The 21,101-nt window shown below is 37.3% G+C and overlaps 1 pseudogene; it reads left to right on the top strand.

Annotated features, from left to right (window-relative positions):
• Positions 1-1,728: 1,728 nt before the first annotated feature.
• LOC101443194 (olfactory receptor 10J3-like) lies at positions 1,729-3,240 on the top strand (annotated as a pseudogene).
• Positions 3,241-21,101: the final 17,861 nt, after the last annotated feature.

Here is a 21,101-nt window from a genome sequence, read left to right as displayed (position 1 = left end):
GAGTGATGTGAAAAGCACAGGATAAAAAGTTTTCCTCAGGGTCTTCACTAATGCTCTCCTCAAAATGGTAGAAATGACAGCTATAAGAGGCAAAGAGGACAGTGGCAAGAGTAGTGTTGGCCAGAAGATTGACAAGATCGCACCTGGAATTAACAGAAACCAAAATAGTTTAGACATCAGGAAGAAATGATGAATAAATGTGCTACGAAAGATCAGCTAGAGGATAGCCACAGCCTGAACCAAAGATAGAGGCAATCCTGTGGTTCATACTGAGGATGCCAACATGACACAGTCCCTGCAGTTCTTGACTTGAATAACAGTGGGTTGCAGATACCCATATCAATGTATTACCCCAATACTTTTGTGGACTTGTGTTTTAGCTTTCTGGCTGCTAAAGAAAAAATCATGCAATGGGTTAGCTTAAACAGCAGGAATTTATTGGATCATGATTATGAGGTTAAGAGAAGTCCGAATTAAAAGTGCCATTGAAGTGATTCTTTTCCCCACAAGACACATTCTGGGACTGACATCCAGACACCCTCATCTTTGGCTTTTCTGTCACATGACAATGCACATGGTGGTCTCTCCCGACTTTTCGTTTCCATTGACACACAGTTTCAGGCTTCTCCCTGTGATTTTCTATTTCTCTGTGACCTTCCCTATTAGGCCTTCAGTAATAAGATTATGTCCAATCCTGATTCAAAACTGAATTAACCTCATCAAAAGATCATATTTACAAGAGCTCACATCCTTTGGAATGGACTAAGTTTAAGAACCTGCTTTTTGTGTATATAGTTCTAAGCCACCAGTGTCGGTGACAGAAAAGCAAACAATAAAATGACCTGTGTCCCAATGTTCTCAAGGGAGATGGAACTGTTCCTGCCTGCAAGTCTGGAAAGCCAAAATAACACAATGGCCATGACTTAGATCTGTGAAGGGGATAGACACTTAGAAAGAAACTCATTGGATGTGGAGCTAATGGTTACTTCAGATAATAATACCAATAAGGACACCATCAGCAATTGTAATGAGGGTTAAGAAGAGAAAAATATCCTTGAAATTTAACTCACTCATCTATGTGGAGATCTTACTCTTCATTTTATAATTTTACATTAATGGCACTGGGATTGGTATATACTCAGGACACTTGAATCTCTGGACTGGCCATGTGCCAGCTGGGGCCTGAGCCTTAGCAGAGTTGCAACTCCTAGTTTCCAGTTCATTGGACTTACCCAGGTCAGCTAACAGGGAGGTGAAGATGGTCAACCACCACACCAGGGAACCAAGAGTGCCTGCAACTGCAAGCAGGAGAATCACTTCCATCAACCATGTGGGATCTAAGCCCCCTCTTTACAAAGAGGTAGAGTGGACATCACCATCCCAGGGTCCACAGGATGGAGAAATAAAATATGAATTAGAGTGGACTTACTGGTATTCTACTACAGAAATATTGTGACTAGTAATAGAAGAAATTGTAGCATTGCTGTGAAAAAAGTAGCCACAGTAGTTACTGAGGGCAGGGAGAAGGAAGAAGATGTGTGATGTGGAGGCATTTTCAGGATATGGAGCTGTCCTAAATGATATTATAGGGACAGATGCTGGACATTATATATCCTGCCATAACCCACTGAATGGACTGGGGAGAGTATAAACTACAATGTAAACTATTATCCATGCGTTGCAGCAGTGCTCAAAAATGGATTCACCAAATGCAATGAATGTGCCACAATGATGAAAGAGGTTGTTGATGTGGGGCAAGTGGGAGGTTGGGATGTGGGGTATATGGGAACCTCTTATATTTTTTAACGTAACATTTTTTTGTGATCTATGTATCTTCAAAAACATACAATTAAAAAAAAACAAAAGAGGCTTTGCAAAAAAAAAAAAAAAAGCAAAAAAATAACAAAGAAGGAGGTTTATACTATGACCAGTAGCCTGTAAACCATACACAAAAAAAATGAGTTTGAATGAGAATTGACCTTAATTTATGGAAAATTTGGCCAATATGGTATCCTGAATAACTCTCTTATACTCAGGCCCTGGACTAATAATCTTCTCAATCCAAAGGAGCAGATCTAAGAAAAGGAAACTCAGGACTCAGGATTCTGAATTAGAATGATTGGTTGTTCAGGGACCCTCCAGGTTACTCTATGCTGGCAATGCATTCTCACAATGCTGAATGGACATCACTAGAAGATCACAAAACCCCATATGCTACTCAGAGCCCTGTGAAATCTGCTACATAGCTGGCTCCTCACTCCTCCCTCTCCTTTGTTCTGCTTTTTCAGATCCAGACCTTCCTCATTGTCAAGACCGAGCTCTACTGCCACGATTCAATTTCATTTGAAGATCTCTATAACTTTGGATGGCAGCACAGGCTTGTGCTTTTTGTTATTTTTCTAGCATTTTACCTGCTGTCTCTCCCTGGTAATGCCATCATTATGACTATTATTCACCTAGCCTATCACATCCATACCCCCAAGCACTTCTTCCTGAGTTTGTTGTCCATATCTGAGAACTGCTACACTGTAACCATCATCTCCTGCATGCTGCTTGCCTTCTGAGTCCTCACCAGTCATTGCCATTTAAGTTGTGCCACCCAGCTCTAGTTTTATCTCATCTTTAGTGATCAACAACTGCTTCCTGCTCATAACTATGCAGTATGACCTCTATATGCAATATCCTATAGTATTCAATTATCATCAGTCATTCTTTATGGTAAAAGATCCTGTATCCAGCTGGGATCTGGATCCTTGGGAATTGGCATGCCACTGTCCAGACAACCTCAGGTTTGGCTTGCCCTTCTCTGATGACTTTGTCATCTCCCACCTCTTCTGTGATGTGAAAACTCTGCTGAAGCTAGCCCTCACAGAAACCACTGTCAGTATCATCAACATTGTTATCAGTGTCTATGTTCTTGTCTTGCTCATGGACTTGGTCTTCACGTTTTATGTACTCATCATCACCACCATTCCTAAGATCATCTCAGCTGAGTATCAGAATAAGGCTCTTTTCATTTGCACCTCCAACTTTACAGTGGTCATCATACACTATGGCTATGCCTATATTATCTACCTCAAGTCTGAATTCCTGAGTTCCCTGGGGCAGGTCAGACTAATCTCAGTGACATCTGCCATCATCACTCCCCTACTGAACCCAACTGTGTACAGCCTGAGGAACAAGGAGGTCAAATGTGCTTTGCACCAAGCCATGAGAAGGAAATTTCTCACCTCTCAATGAGATTGCGAGGGTGTCTCTTCACACCCGTTCTTTCAAATAGTTGACAATCAGGAATATTGTGATTCTCCATTCTTTGGGAGGCTAACGAGAACCTATTCACTTAATGCTCAGGATGATCTTCCCAGTTCATGTGACAATTTGGAGCTATTTGGGGGTAGCCATTTTGTAAATTTCTCTAGCATATTCTTTCTTTAGAGTTCTTCTTAGCCTTGAGTCATGCAGGACTCAAAGGCTATCCAGATGGTGTGTAGATAAATTATCCCTATTCCATCATCTATTGTCTTAGGGCTACCATAACAAAGTAGCACAAACCGGATGCCTTAAAACACTGGAAATTTATTATATCACAGTTCTGAAGGCTGGAAGTCCAAAATCAAAGTATTGCTTCCTCTGAAACCTGTAGGGGTAAAACCTTCCTTGCTTCTTCTAGTTTCTGGTCATTTTCTGGAAATTCTTACTGTTCCTCATCATGCAGCAACAGCACTTCAATCTCTGCTTCTCTCCTCACACGGTCTTATTCTCTTGTGTCTGCCCTGTGTCCAAATTCCCCTCTTCTTGTAAGGACACCAGTCATATTGGATTGAAGTCAACTTTATTGAGTTTGACCTCATACTAACTAATCAGATCTTCAAAGACCCTATTTCCAGAAAGGGTCACATTCATTTTGGGTGACACAGTACAACTGATAACATCTGTATACTGTGCATACTCTCTTTCTGGCATAGAAAGTAGCAATGTCATATATCTTAAAAACAAAAATGGTAAAATATGGATTAGAGTGGACTTACTGATATTCTACTATAAAATTATTGTGACTAGTAATAGAAGAAACTGTAGCATTGATGTGGAGAGAGTGGCCATGGAAGTTGCTGAGGGCAGGGAAGAAGAGATGTGATATGGGGGCATTTGGGGTACTTTGAGTTGTCCTAAATGATATTGCAGGGTCAGATGCTGGACATTATACATCCTGCATAACCCACTGAATGTACTGGGGGAGAGTGTGAACTACAGGGTAAACTATTATCCATGTGGTGCAACAATGCTCCAAAATGTGTTTGGCCAATGCCATGAGTGTGCCACAATGATGGGGGCGGTTGTTGGTGTGGAAGGAATGGGGGAGGGGGGGTATACAGGAACTCCTTATGTTTTTTTAAGGTAACATTTTTTGTGATGTATGTATCTTCAAAAAAATACAATTTACAAAAATGATAGGGGTGGGGGATGGGGAATGGGTTATATGGGAACCTCTTATATTTTTAATGTAATGTTCTGTGTGATCTATTAACTTAAATTTAAAAATGTGTTAAAAAAACAAAAATGGAGATTTATAAGTACTAACTTGTTGGAATCCAGAGTAATCAGCACATTGCTTTAAAGTTCATATTTTCTCTGGAACAAGAGATAAATGACTATCAAAAAGAAATTGCAAGGAAATGGGTAGCACAAATCTGACACAAACCTAGTACAGGAAGTGAAAGTGTGGGTCTCTGTGAGGAGAGATGAAGGAAAAATACACCTGTATCTGATATCCCAACATTTCATATCTTGTAGGTTGTTTAATCTGGTTAATTGACCAGATAGGAATTGGTTCCTTAAGTAATGACATGATAAAAGACATAGATTGGAAAGGATTTTAACAATCACCTCCTGGAAAGCAGATTTGGCTCAATGGATAGAGCGTCCACCTACCACATGGGAGGTCCAGGGTTCAAACCCAGGGACTCCTGACCAGTGTGATAAGCTGGCCCATGTACAGTGCTGATGCACTCAAGGAGTGCTGTGCCATGCAGGGGTGTCCCCCATGTAGGGGACCCCCACACACAAGGAGCATACCCCATAGGAGAGCCATCCAGCGTGAAAAAGTGCAGCCTGCCCAGGAGTGGTGCCGCACACACAGAAAGTTGATGCAGCAAGATGACACAACAAAAAGATACAAATTCCCAGTGCCACTGACAAGAATGCAAGTGGACACAGAAGAACACACAGCGAATGGACAAAGAGAGCAGACAACTGGGGAAGGGAGGGGGATGGGGAAGGGTAGAGAAATTTTTTAAAAATCACCTCCTTTAAAGTCTTTATGTAACAATGGAGCCTCCTATAGGGTCTGTTGTTGGAATATTATTGTAGGAGACACTTCCTCTCAGATTGCCCATGTGAGGGCCTGAGGATCTGGCCAGTTCTTATTTCTGTCAAATATTACAAGAAAAGGGAGATTCATGTTAAACACTTTGTAAAAAGCTCCAGAAATTTCATCCTTCTTTGAGACCAGGGAAACTTCTGAAGGAAAGAAGAGACTTGTCAAGTTAGTTGTTACTTATACAATTTTTTTTTTAAGATTTTATTTATTTATTTATTTCTCTCCCCTTCCCCCCCGCCCACTCCTGTTGTCTGTTCTCTGTGTCTATTTGCTGCATGTTCTTTGTCTGCTTCTGTTGTTGTCAGCGGCACGGGAATCTGTGTTTCTTTTTGTTGCGTCATCTTGTTGTGTCAGTTCTTATGTGCGGCACCATTCCTGGGTAGGCTGCACTTTCTTTCATGCTGGGTGGCTCTTCTTCTGGGGCACACTTCTGCGTGGCACGGCACTCCTTGCATGCATCAGCACTGCACATGGGCCAGCTCCACATGAGTCAAGGAGGCCCGGGGTTTGAACTGCAGACCTTCCGTGTGGTAGACAGACGCCTTAACCACTGGGTCAAGTTTGCCGCCCTCTACTTACACAATTTACCCTTAAACCCACTTTCTACTCATGTAATTATTTGTTCAGAAGCTTTGCTCCCAGTGCATTGATCCTTTTTTGTCTGGTGTGCACATCACCCTCACTCTGTGGTACCCATGGTGGGTTGAGTCTGTGCTGATTCTCCTCCTTATGCTTACTATTTCATTCCCTGTACCACTATTACCATGTGTAAAGACTGGGACTTAGCATCACACTGGTGATAAAGATCTTTATGTTTGTAAACTGCTTTATAGTTTATGAGAATCTTCTACATGCAGGATTTCACTTGATCCCCCAAAGAACACTGCAAGGTAGGCAGGGCAAGTATTATCACCCATATTTTATAAATGAAGAAACTAAAGCACACATAGGGGTAAAGAAATTGCCCAAGCACACAAAGCTAGAAATTTGTAGAGCCAGGATTTGAATCCAGTTCTTATCATTGTCTCTTACTCTTTCTATTGAATGAGGTTACAAAAGCAGAAAGTAGTACTATCCACTTCATGAGTAAAGCCAGGGCATTCAGTGAATAGTGTAGGTAGGGTTGCCACTGGTCTATAGGGTGCTTTTGTGTATATTAGAAAAATGAATTCCTTCCTTTAAGTACTTCAGGAAGAAATTTTTTAGTTTAATAATTTTATTGCCCTCTTCTGGAAAATTATCATAAATTTATGATGTTTGAGATGTGAATAGCACTCCCTTAGGTGTGGCATGTCATCCATTGCAAAACCTGAATTGTAATTATGACTGTAGATATGAAAAAGGAGATGAAAAAGAAATAGATTTCTAGTATTTTCTCCCAGAGTCTTTATTCAGTTTTGGGTTGTCTAAAAGGCTAAAGGCACTGACTACTAATCTTGATTGAAATCCTCCAATATCCCCAGCTCAGATATGGTCAAGAGATATTCTGGAGATAGTTCAGAGATGGGATCTAACACAGGGGATCTAAGATCTTGCCAGCTTTCATGGGTCTTTTGCCAAGAATTATTATAGAAACACAAATTTACATGATTTGGATAGAGGCCATGGTTACTAACCCCACCTGAATCCTAGGATGTCTTCCTAGTCCTGCCTCACATATTCAGGGGCCGTGATTTTAAATTCCTTGTTCTGACCTTGGTGGTTCTTGTTCTGGAATTAATGAAGAAAATACTCCATATTAAATATCTGCTATGTAATAAGCATTGTACTAGATATTTTATACATGTTATAAAATTCAAACTATACTTGTATCCCCCAATTCTAGAACATAAATTCTTTTATTCAGTCATTTATTTAAGAGATATTTCTCTACAGCTTGCTATATCTTCATTACCTTTTTATGTCAATGAGATGAAGCTCGCCCTTACAAGGCTGATGCCTATCCAAACCTTTTGATCATGGAACCTCTATATACTCTTAAAAAATATTGATGAGCCCAAGAGCTTTTGTTTTCATTTTTTTACCATGTTAGAAATAAAAACTGAAAAATTTTAAATGATTATTAACTCATTTAAAAAACAACAATAAACATATTACATATTAAAACAACATATTATTATAAAAATAACCCTACTATCCAAAAACAAAATATTATTTGGAAGAGTGGCATTGTTTTATATGTTTGTAAGTCTCTTTAATGTCTGGCTTAATAGAAAATAGAGCTACTTGTTCCTTAAAGTCACCATGAACACTGAACTAGCAAATACTGAACAATTGTTCCTAAAAGAAAAACAGCGTTAGGTTCCTGAGAGGTTCTGGTCACAACAAATTCATGAACCAATCCATACATATACTTCTTTTTTGTGTATTCTGTTTATATTCACAGCATTTATTATATATTGTCAATTCATTGACACTGAACTCATGACCAACAGCACCATAACTCATTCCTGAATGAAATTTATCTAACGAGTATTTTCTCCATAAGGCTTATCATTGCCTTATTGTGTTTAGGGACTCTAGACAGGAATTCATCACTACGTTTGGAAATATTTTTAAACAGCAAAGTCACAGGAAAAGTTTAAAAAATGTGAAGAACACAGCACTAAATAAAACACAAAAAGGACAAATTTATGGTGTAAAATCTGAAACAAGAAAGCAGCAAATTGCCTTGTTTGACCTCAGCTTGGAAAATACACAACAGTTTGCTCAAATTTTTAACACTCTGCACATTTCTGTAAATGTCCACAAAAATGCCATGAATATTGATTTGGTGGTTACAAATAAATTTTAGCAAGTAGGCAAATTTGCATATATGGAATCCATGAATAATGATAGACTACACATAGATTCTCGTGTGTGCTTCTGCATTCAGTCTGTTGCCATATCACACATCACATAGCCTCTGGAAAAGTTCACTCAATATCTGTGAAAGGAGAGTGAAAAGATAAATAATGTCAGTATTTTCATGAAAATAGTTTTGATACCTCACAGACCCCATAAAATAGATACCCTGATCACTCTTTGATCATGGCTGGGCTAATGTACAGGAACTTACACATTATATATGATCTGTTTGTTGTCTGATTTTCAACCAGACAGAACAGACTGCCAAGAGAAAAATATTTATGCTGTCTTTTATATTTTGTTATGTGGTTAGTTTTAATAATGCTTTTAATTTTTCCAATTGGATTCAAATTATACTCTACTGGTCTTTAATTTTAGTCTGAAGGATTCCTGTTAGTATTTCTTGGAGGGCAAGCCTACCAGTGCCTAATTATCTCAGTTTTTGTTTATCTCTGAATGTCTTAATTTCTCCTTTAGTTTTGCTTGATATTTGAATATGTCAGTCCACTGACCTCCAGCCTCCATAGTTTCTGATGAGAAGTCAGCTGTTAATTTTATTGTGGTTCCCTTGTATGTGATAAGTCATTTTTCTCTTGCTACTTTCAAAGTTGTCTCTTGTCTTTTGACAGTTTGACTCTGATATATCCAGTTGTGAATTTCTTTGAGTTTATCTTACTTGGAGTTTGTTGAGCTTTTTGATGTGTAGATTCATGTTTAGGATCAAATTTGAGAAGTTTTTGGCTATTATTTTTTAAAATATTCTTTCTTCACCTTTTTCTCTCTCCTCTCCTTAATGGGATATATTTTTCTATTACATTTTCATATCACTTATTACTAGCATGTAGGAAAGCTATTATTTTATTTTATTTTATATTTGACCACTTTGCTAAAGTCTCTTAATAGTCATAAAAACAGTTGATTTTTATTTTCTATAAAGATGACCATACCTTAGGCGAATAATGGCACTTTTGCCTCTCATTAGTCACAGGTGAATTTTACCAAACATTCCAAGAAGATTTAATACCAATCCTGCTCAAACTCTTTCAAAAACTTGAAAAGGAATGAATACTACCTAACTCATTCTATGTAGCCAACATCACCCTCATACCTAAGCCAGGTAAAGATACTACAAGAAAAGAAAATCTCAGGAAATGGATATGGTTCAAATAATAGGGCTTCTGTCTACCACATGGGAGGACCCAGGTTCGATCCCTGGGGCTTCCTGGTGAAAAAGAAGAAGAGAAAGCATGCCTGCATGGTGACCCAGTGCCCACACGGTAAGCCAAATGCCTGCACGGCAAGCCAAGTGCCCATGTAAGTGCCCACATGGCAAGCTGAAGTGTCCACATGGAGAGCCAAGTGCCCACACAAGTTCTCACGTGGCAAGCTGAGTGCCCACACAAGTGAGTCACTCAGCAAGATGATGATGCAACCAAAAAGAAATGAAGGGGAGAGTCAAGGTGAAGCATAGCAGTAACTAGGAACTGAGGTGGTGCAGCTGACAGGGAACCTCTCTTCAAATCAGAGGCCCCTAGGATTGAATCCTGGTGAATCCTGGAAGAGGAAAAATGAGAAGAGAAGACAAAAAGAAATAGAAACAGAAGATCACACAGCAAATGGACACAGACAGCAAAGAAACAGCAGGACAGGGGGAGAGGAAGGGAGAAAATAAATAAATAAATAAATAAATAAATAAATAAATAAATAAATAAATAAATAAATATTTTTTTAAAAAGAAAAGAAAATTTCAGACCAATTTCCCTTATGAATATAATTGCAAAAATCCTCAAATATTTGCAAATCAAATCCAACAGCACATTAAAAGAATTATACACTATGAATCAAGTGGGTTTTATATATAATGCAAGCAAAACATAAGAAAATCAAATATAATATACCACATTAACAAAATGAAGGGAAAACCCACATGATCATCTAGATTGACGCAAAAAAGAAAAGGCATTTGACAAAATTCAGCATTATGTTTTTATAAAAACACTAGGAAGAAGGAAAGTTCTTTAACATGACAAATAGCATATATGAAAAACCCACAGCCAACATTTTACTCAATGGTGAAAGACTGAAAGCTTTTCCTCTAAGATCTGGAAAAAGACCAGGATGCCTGCTATCACTACTGTTATTGAAAATTGTGTTGGAAGCTCTATTCAGAGCAGTTACACAAGAAGAAGTAATAAAAGGCATCCAAATCAGAAAAGAAGTAAAACTTTCACTATTTGCAGATGACATGGTCTTATATACAGCAATTCCCCAAAACTCCAACAAAGCTACTAGAGGTAAATAAACAACCTCAGCAAAGTAACAGGATACGAGATCAACATGCAAAATTCAGTAGTGTCTCTGCACACCAGTAATGAGAAATATAAGGTGGAAATCAAGAAAAAAATTGCATTAACAATAGCAACTAAAAGAATCACATACCCAGGAATAAATTTAACAAAGAATGTAAAGGACCTATACACAGAAAACTACAGAACATTACTAAAAAGAAATCAAAGAAGACCTAAATAAATGGAAAGGCATTCTGTGTTCATGGATTTGAAGACTAAATATCATAAGATGCCAATTTTACCATATGATCTGCCAATCTCACTACTAAGCATATACCCAGAATACAGGGATGCAAATTGATATTTGCACACCAACATTCATAGAGGCATTATTCACAATTGCCAATAGATGGAACCAATCCAAGTGTCCATCATATTGATGAATGGATACAAAAATTTGGTATATACATACAATGGAATATTATTCAGCCATGTAAAGCAATGAAGTCCTGATGCATACAGCAACATGGATGAAACTTGAGGACAAAACATTGAGTGAAATTAGCCAGACACAAAAGGATAAATATTGTTTGATCTCACTGATATCAACTAATTAAAATAAGTAAATTCATAAAGTTAGAGTCTAGAATATGGGTCACCAGGAGATAGATTAGGGTTAGAAAATGGGGAGTTGATGCTTAACTTGTACAGAGTTTCTATTTAAGTTGATGGTGATGTTTGGAAATGGATGGCGATGGTGGCAGCACTGAACTATAGAGATGAATGTGGCTAAAAGGGACACTTTAGTATGTATATATTACTAGAATAAAAATGAAAATATAAAACATAGGACGGTACAACACAGTGAACCATATTTTAGAGGATGGGATATAGTAAATAACGCACTTATAAGAATTTTCTTTCATGAATTATAGCAATGTATGATACTAATATAAGGTGTTAATAATAGGTTATGTAGAAAAAATGAACTAATATTAATTTTGGACAATAGATAATAGTATGATTTTAATCATCTTTCATCAATCATAAAAAAAGGTAACTACTATTGGAAAAAATAACACAAATATAAAAAGTGCTATTATCAATTGTAATATCCTATGCCAATGCATGGTGTTGGTGGTGGGTTGGTACATGAGAATCTCTGATTGTATGCATGATTGTTTTGTTTGTAAACCCACAACTTCTCTAATAAAGAAATTTAAGAAAAGCAATGTATTATAATTCTCCTCTCCTATCTATGTAATTATAATTGGTATTTCAATAAATGTCATCAAATATTTTAAAAATATCTGTAACTTTAGATAGGTCTTTATTTTATTTGTGAATTTTACAGCTTTTTCCTCATTTAATCTTGATATCTGCCAATGTTTATCACTTAATCTTTTCATTAAGTCTTCATTCTGATTTCTACTAAATTCTTTTTTAAATGTTTTGTTTTGTCATCTATTGCATTAATTTCTGCATTATCAATTTTTAATTCTACTTACTTTGGATTTGTTTTGTTCTTTTTTTAGATGATTAAAGTTTTGTTTACTTTTATATCTTTTTCTCATAAATGCCTCCATGATTACAAATTTGTCTCTTAACTGTTTTAATACATTAATGGCAAACAGACTTTATTTTTTAGAGAAGTGTTAGGTTTTCAGAAAAAATGAACAGAAAGTACAGAGTTCCCATATGTTCCCTTTCTCTCCACCCCACTCCTAAAGTTTCCTTATTATTTCCCTATTACATTATTGTGGTACCTTTGTTACAATTCATGGTCTAATATTGATACATTATTGTTAAGTTGAGTCTATAGTTTATACTAAGATTCACTCTTTATGCTCTACAGTTCTATGGATTTTGAAAAATGTATAATGCAATGCATTCACCATTACAGTGTCATGAAGAATAGTTTCACTGCCCTAAAAATCCCCTATGCTTCACTTTTCATCCTTCTTCCTTCCCTTACTTCTGAACTCCAGGCAATCATTGATCTTTCATCCTTCTCTGTAGTTTTACCTTTTCCATAATGTCATTGGTATCACACAGTATATGATAGCCTTTTCAAACTGGCTTCTTTCACTTAGCAGTATACATATAAAATTCCTTCATGTTTTTACATAGCTTGATAACTCATTTTTTTAATCATTGAATAATATTCCAAGGTATGAATGCACTATAGCTTGTTTATCCTTTCATCTATTTAAGGGTCATCTTGACTGCTTCCAATTTCTGACAGTTATGAATAAATCTTCTATAAACATTAATATTCAAGTGTTTGTGTGGACATGAATTTTCAACTCATTTGGGAAAATACCTAAGAGCATGATTGCTGGATTTTATGGTAAGACTATATTAAACCTTGTATGAAGCTGCCAAGCTGCCTTCCAACATGGCTCTATTAATTTGCATTCCCAGCCCCAGTGAATAAAAGCTCCTATTGTGCGACATCCTTGCCAGCATTTGGTGTTATTGATGTTTTGGATTTTAGCCATTCTAGTAGGTGTGTAGTGATATCTCTTGTTTTAACTTGCAATCCCCAAATGACATGATGTTAAACATCTTTTCATAAATTATTTGGTGTCTATATATCTTCTTTGGTGAGGTATCTGCTCAGAGCTTTTGCCCACTTTTTAGTTCCATGGTTTTTGTTTGTTTGTTTTAAAGATGTTCTTTATTTCTCACTAACTGTCTGCTCTCTGTGTCTGTTCATTGTGTGCTCATCCTCTTTTTATTTAGGAGGCACCAGGAACTGAACCCAGGACCTCCCATGTGGGAGGGTGGTGCCCAATTGCTTGAGCCATCTGCACTCCCTGCTTGTTGTAACTCTCATTGTGTTTTCCTCTTTGTGCTTCTTCATTGCATCATCTCATTACATCATCTTGTTGCATCAGCTCACTGTGCCAGCCCATCACATCAGCTCAATGTCTTGTGTATCTTCTTTTGGAGGCACCAGGAACTAAACCCAGAACCTCCCATGTTGTAGGCCAGCATCCAACTGCTTGAGCCACATTCACTTCCGCCATGATTTGATTTTTATTGTAAAATTTTTAGAGTTCTCTGTACATTTGGGGATACAAGTTCTTTAAAAGTTATGGGTTTTTAAAATATTTTCTGCCAGAATGTGGCTCGGCTTTTCATTCTCTTAGCAGTACCTTTTACTGAGCAAAAATTTGAAATTTTAATGACATCCCACTTACCAATTTTCCCCCTTCATGGTTCATGCTTTTGTATTGTATCTAAAATACATTACAATATATTAATTATTGCCAAACCCAAGGTCACTTAGATTTTATCATCTAGAAACTTTACAGTTTTGTTTTTTACTTTTACTTTTAGGCTTATGATCCATTTTTAGTTAATTTTTGTGAAAGATGTCAGGTCAGTGTTTAGATTCTTTTTTTTTTTTTTTTTTTTGCATTTGGATATCCAGTTGTTTCAGAATAATTTGTGCAAAAGATGATCTCTTTTCCAATAATTGCCCTTGCTTCTTTGCCAAAGGTCTTTTGATTATATTTGTATGAATTTTTCTGTGTTCATTATAGTGAATTGATCTATTTGTCTTTTCTTTCACCAATACCATACTGTCTTGATTACTGTAGCTTTATAATGAGTCTTAAAGTTGGCTCCCTTTTTTTTTGCCTTTTAACTTCAAATACTTTAAAATCTTTAACATTTTTACTTCTTCTTTCACTTCTAACATCTTCTCAAAGTGTGTTTTTACATTTGCAGAGGTAAGGAAAGTTTTGGGAAGAGGTTAGGAAGAGGGGGCATTGGCCAGTTTTTGTGGCTTTTTAAATGTATGCTTTAATTTTCAAGCTGATTTATTTGCTTTGAAATACAATTGAGAGTTTTTGGGAATAAAGGATATGGTCAATTTTTTGGAAATATATGTGAAAAGAACTTTAACTCAAGCTTGTTAATTGCATTATTCTCATCCTTTCATTCATTTAAACTTCTTTACATTTTGCCAGCTTTCTCTAAAATGTATGTTAATTTCTTTCAAAAAATTCTACAATGCCAATTTTTTCTTATATAATGTTTTGTCAGTTTCTCCTTGATATATGTTGAAGCATGGATGCTAGATACATTGTTTTGGCAGCTATGTCATTTTAGTGAATTATTCCTTTTGAAGCTGGGGAAGTGTTGGATTCCTCTAGGTTCTTGATTATGTTGCATAAAAGAATTTAAGAACATACCAGTTTAGTTAGGCCAGTAAAAAGAATTTATTGGAAAATGGGGGAAAAGAACAGAGCTTGCTGAGAAATTGGAGAGAAGAACAGAAATATACACCGAGACTTGGCGCATGTTACTCTAGGCGGAGAGATCAAGCTCTGCCTTGTGTGGTTACCTTTTAAACTATTTATTATTTCTTCCCCTTGCTAATGCTAAAGGGAGGGGCCCTAGCTGTTATTGGCAGCCCCACCAAAGGTGGGGGCAATGGTGAGGACTGTTTGGAGTATCTGGGGCCATGGGGAAGTACTGGAAAGAGAAACTGGGACCTCAAGGTTCAATTCAAGGCTTTAACCAGGTCACGCAACCATGTTGTCTGTCGGCCTGTTGAAGCTCGTCTTCTCGTTTCCCTGGCCAATCTGCCTTTTATCTGAACTAAATATTCCTTTTTGCCCCTTCTAGTATTCTCCTTGAATTTTAGTTTATCTGACATATACACAATTATTATAAACTCAGTCTTGCCTTTTTTGGTTTTCCTTTTCCTGTGTTTCTCCTTGTCGCTTTACCCACTCTTCAGCCTTTAATTTATCAGTTTGTATGTGCTCCATTTTGGCCTGTACTAGTCTGAAAGTTTTACACTCTCTGACTATTTACCTAGCGGTTATACTTGAGTGTTTTTTTTTTTTAACATTTTAGAAATGGTATACATACATAGTTTAAAAATTCAAATTTTACTAAAAGGTGCAAAGAAAGGAATGATAAAAAAATTCTCTGCCCCATCCTTCCCCTTTTCCTGTACCCAAGAAGCTACCAAATGGAATAACTTTAGCTGATAATTCTGCTGTTTCCATCTTCACTTCCTAACCCACTTACCCACACACACTCTGTCCACACACACACTTCCCCTTACCTATTCCTCAAAATATATTTAGACTTTAATTTTTGGTTTTGTCATTATTTAGTTCTTAAATTATGATTAAGTAAACATTATTTACTGCTGAGTAATATTATTTAGTGTAATTATATATCCCTTGAACAAGAAAGCTATTACATTCCACTTCATATGATCTATAATGTCAGGCATCTCTTATTTTTCCCTTTTTATTTTCATGGAAACAAACATCCGTGAGCTCTGTGCCTTTCTTCTGCAATTTTGTTCAATGCTCCTTAGCTACTTGGATAGCTCTTAACATGGTACTTCTCTTTACCTCCAATCTGAAAATTCCCCTCATCTTTCCCTTTTTATGGATTGTCTATCTCCTTGATTCTTTATCTTCTTTCTTATACACTTTCATTTTGATGCATCTCATCATCTAAAGGTTTCCTGAATAAGTGCACTGAGACAAAAATTTCTTGAGATATTGCATGTTTTAAAATGTTCCTATTTCACTCTCATACTTTGTTAATAATTTACTGAATTTAGAATTCTAGCTTAGAAATAATTTTCCCTTGGAATTTTTTAAGTCATTGCTTCACTTTCTTCTAGATTCCAATGTAAAGTCCAAAGTCACTGTGATTCTAGATCCATTGTATATTACTGCTCTTTTTGTTTTTGTTTTTGTACTCATGAAACTTTTAAGGTCATCTCTTTGACCTTGTTTTTAGAATCTTTATGAAGAAGAATTTTTGTGTGTGGTTGTCTTAGTCACCCAGCTGCTAAAACAAATGCCATATAATGTGTTGGTTTTAACAATGGTAATTTGTTGACTTTTGAGCCTAGGAGACCAAAGCATGTGTCATTCCAGTGCTGGCTCCTGGTGATTCTTGGGATTCCTTGGCCTTTCTGTGAAATGATAATGTTATTTCCTTTTTCTTCTGAGTTCCATTGACTTCTAGCTTCTCTCTGTGATTTTCTTTCTCCTGAGGCCTTCTCTATAAGGCTTCCAATAATGGGATTAAGACCCTGATTCAGTTAGGTCATATCTCAACTGAAGTTACCACCTAAAAAGGTTTTATTTACAATGGGTTCATACCCACAGGAATGTAGATTAAGATTAAGAACATGTTTTTCTGGGGTACCTAACTCCAAGTCACTGTAGTCTGCCTTTTGGACCCCCAAAAAGACATGTTCTTTCCACATGCAAAGTACATTCATTCCATCACAACATCCCAAAAAGCCTTAAGTCATTTCCGTAGCAATGCTAAGTACAAAGTTTCCTCAAAACCCATTATGAGTGCAATCTGTCCTAAGGCAAAATTCCCATCTGTCTGATCTACCTATAAGAACTAGAAGTTATCAACTTTCAATATATAATGGTGGGGCAGACATGGGATAATCATTCCCATTCCAGAAAGGAGAAGTTGGAAGGAAATCGTGGGTCATGAGTCACAAACAATTCAGGAACCCAGCAGGGCAAATTCCATTAGGTCTCAAGGTGCCAGAGCCCTCTGTGGCTTGATTCTTTGTCCTCTGGTCCTGATGGAACAGCAGCCCCACCCCTTCTAAGCACTTGTGTAGTGTCCATACTCCCCTCAGACACTGAAGTTTAGACACCATCCTGTCAGCATTGGAATGTCAGCTAGACCCTCCATGAAAGCTGGAGTGCAGGCCCTACCAACTCCAAGCATTAAGGTGGCAACATTCTCTGAACAATGTGGTGTAAGTCTTGTCCCCTCTTAGTGCCAGGGAAGATGGTCTGCCCCTTCCAGGGCCAGGAGCAGACCTATCCTTCCCACACAGGTGGGTGGCCCTACTCTCTTGGTCTTGGCCCAAGTAGATCTTTTTGGTCCAGATCGCTGCTTCCATGGTTCTGCCCTTAAAATCAATTGTCTTTTGATTTACCCTTTCTCTGTCCCTTTCAGTCCAAGATGACAATGCTTCTGCTCATACGAATTTTGCAAAAACCTTGTTGACTTTGTATATAATTCACAGGGATCCAAACCAAAATACAGAATGATTTTCCACAAATCCTTCCTGGTTAAACTGCATTTCAGTCCTGACTTCCTCTGAAATGGTTGAAAGTATCCATGAATCATTTGTCTATTCTCCTAGACAAAGGGCCATTCAGCTAAACCCTTGCATAGAGCTGCATTCTTTGGGTCTCTCTTCTTGGAACTCAGGGAGGTCGCTGATAGAGCCACTTCAGAGCATACTACCTGAATGGGCTGAGAACTTTCAAAGCCATCAATCCTTTGTACTTAAGAATTTAATTCTCAGCCTATACCTTTCCTCTTACATTTTACTATAACATGCAAGGAGAAACCAGGAAGCACCTTCTATACTTAGCTTGGGAGTTTCCTCAGCAAATATCCAAGTTCATTGCTTACAAAATCCACTTTCAATCTGACATTGCAACACAATTTTGCCAAGTTCTTTGCCACTTGTTAAGATTGTTTCTTTACAATGTGTTAATCAGTTGGTCTTGAAACACATGTCCTATTGCTCTTTGAAATTTTCTTGTATTATCTCTCTGTGCATTCTTTTTTTTTCTTTTTATATTCCTTTATAATCAAATATTCAACATCTTATATTTATCCTCAATTTTCCTAAATTGTTCTTTTATTTTACTCCTATTTGTCTTTCTATTCTGATTTTCAGAACATTTCATCAAATTTTTCTTCTCTCATATTTAGTTTTTTATTTCATCTAATTTTTTTTAATTTGTAAAATTTCCTTCTACTTAGAACATTCCTCTTTATAGGAGTCTCCTTTTATTTCATTGATACAGTACATTGTCTTATTTTTCTGAAGGTATTAAATACATTTTTAAAAAGATTTTTATCTATTGCCTGAATTGTATCTATTTCTTTCATGTTCCTTTTTTTTAATCTATTTATTTGGTTGTTATCTATTCATTTAGTTTTCATTTAATGCTTGGTATTCCTTTTCAGTCCATTCATAATTAAGACAGGCAAACTAACAAGGTTTTGGAAACTGTATACATGTGCATGTGTGTGCTGGGAAGCTATCTTTTGACTGGTGCACTTTTGCTCGAATGATAATGCTGGGTAGTGATAAAGTTGGTTGTGGTGGATTGAATTGTGTACCACAGTTTGGACGAGTTCTTGGTCTTTGTCCACATTCTAGTAGGTGTAGATTCATTGTAAACAAGAGCTCTTCAAGATGTTATTTCAGTTAAGTTGTGACTCAGCTGAATCTGATTGGGTTTTAATATGAATTACTGGAGTCCTTTATAAACAGAGTGAAAGTCGAAGTCACACAGTGTGGCCAGAAGCTGAAAGTCAATGGAATGCAGAAGAGAAAGGAGAAGACATTCCCATATTCATTACCATGTGACAGGAAAGCCAAGGAACCCCAATGATTGCTCGTTAGTCAGAAGATACCAACCTGGAAGGAAACAACCTTCTAGTCTGTGAAATCTTGACCCAATAAATTCTTCTATAGTGACTTTAATAATTATGTTGACTTTTTCAATATAGAATATTGAATGATCCATACCCATAAATCTTTGCTCCTGAAACGCTGAATTCCACAAGAAAAAAATTCCTTCAATTTCCTAATTAGGAGTTGTAAGACTTATTGTTAGTATCCTGTGATGTTTGTGGACTTTTGAATCCCCTGTCCTCTTTTTGTTCTAGTATCCCTCCCTCTGATCTCACTTCTTTGCAAGTTTCTCCAGGATGTAACCTCTCTGCCTTCTGCCCAGGAGGGGAAGATGTTCGGAGGCAATAACTTTTCTTAAAAACTTTCAAACAACTCTATTTTGTTAGATAAAATGTATACTCCTGTTCAGAGATGCATACTACATACCTCTCCTGAATACTTCTGGCAGTCTGAGTGATGAATTGGCATTCTTGTTGTTTTCTCTTTCAGGCTTGTATCAGAATTCTCCCATGGGCTAAGTCACATCAGAGCCAATAACAATTTACTAATTTGCCTTCCAGGTTCCAAAATTTTGGTAGGACCGCAGATGCTGCCATCTTTTCTTCTATTCTCTTCTTCTATGGAGGTGCACTTACTTTCATTTTTAAATCAAATTTAGTAAGCTTTCATGAAAAAGCAGCAAGTGATGGGTATATAAAATCTGTGTAATTGTAATTCTCCCTCTCCTTAAACTATATTTAACGCAAGTCATTTAAGTTTAATTTATTTATTTTTAAATAATGACTAGTGACCAATACTAGTTCTTTTTCTCTTTATCAAGCTGCCAGGTTTACTCCACACAGGTCCCTCCTTCAGCCTGCCCACCTTGAAACTAATCTTGCAGGTGTGGGGCTGCAGAGAAAAACAACTCAGACTGCAGGGTAGGGGAAGGAAAAAAGACAACTTTGGGCCCTAACTTTTCTAAATATAAAACTCAACCATGACCTCCCTTTCACCTCTCCCTCTCACCCTGGCTACTCAGGTGCCTAAGAGTCTCTAACTAGACAGTTCCTTAGCTCCCTCCTCTTCCGTCTCAGCTCTTACAGACTCCAAATGGCCTAATTACCACAAAGGAAAACATTCTGAACCAAGGGGTCCCAGTGGCAGACCCATCCCAGTGATTAGTCCCCCTTACTCTCTTCCAGTCCTTTTCCTCCAAACCATTCCCAGTCTTAGGAAGCTGGCTGTAGGAAGCAGATGTGGCTCAAGTGATAGGGCTTCTGCCTACCATATGGGAGGACCCAGGTTCAATCCCTGGGGCCTCCTGGTAAAAAAAGAAAAAGAGAAAACGTGCCTTTGTGGCTAGCCAGTGCCCATATGGCAAGCCGAGGTCTCACATGGCTAGCCGAATGCTCATACAAGTGCCCACGTGGTGAGCCAAGTGCCCACGTGAATGCCCACATGGCGAGCTGAGTCCCTACATGGTGAGCCAGTGCCCATGCAAGTGAATGAGACAAAGGGGAAAGTCAAGGTGAAGCACAGCAGAAACCAAGAACTGAGGTGGCACAGGTGACAGGGAATCTCTCTCCACATCAGAGGTCCCCTGGATCGAATCCTGGTGGATCCTAGAAGAGAAAAAATGAGAAGAGTAGACAAAAAGAGAAATAGATACAGAAGATCACACAGTGAATGGACACAAACAGCCAAAAACAGCAGGGTGAGGGGAGGAGGGAGGGGGAAAATAATAAAAAATTTTTAAATGTTAATAAAAAGAAGCTGGCTAGGATTTGTTTCAACAGAGTTGAGTTCTATTCTCTCTTCTCTGCTATAACAGACCCCCTGAATATAAGTCATCCTTGCCTGTTTAATATTGTCCAGGGCAGTTGTTTCTTTAACACTAGTATTAACTGGTATCTATAACTTCACACTGAACAAGAGAAGTGGGGTTTTTTAATATCGATTTACCCCTTTCTACCTCCTTTCCTATCTTATCTTATTTATTCTTTTATCTCCAGATTATTAATTTTTTTATGCTATAGACTTTAAAATAAAGTATTATTATGTTTTGGCTCAAAATTTGTTCTCATATTTAGTTGCTTCCTCCTGGATTTTCTTTTTCCCTGCTCTCTGTCATGACTAGCCTTTT

This window comes from Dasypus novemcinctus, chromosome 13 (assembly GCF_030445035.2).
Source record: "Dasypus novemcinctus isolate mDasNov1 chromosome 13, mDasNov1.1.hap2, whole genome shotgun sequence".
Lineage (NCBI taxonomy): Eukaryota > Metazoa > Chordata > Mammalia > Cingulata > Dasypodidae > Dasypus > Dasypus novemcinctus.
This window is presented reverse-complemented; position numbering and strand designations above follow the sequence as displayed.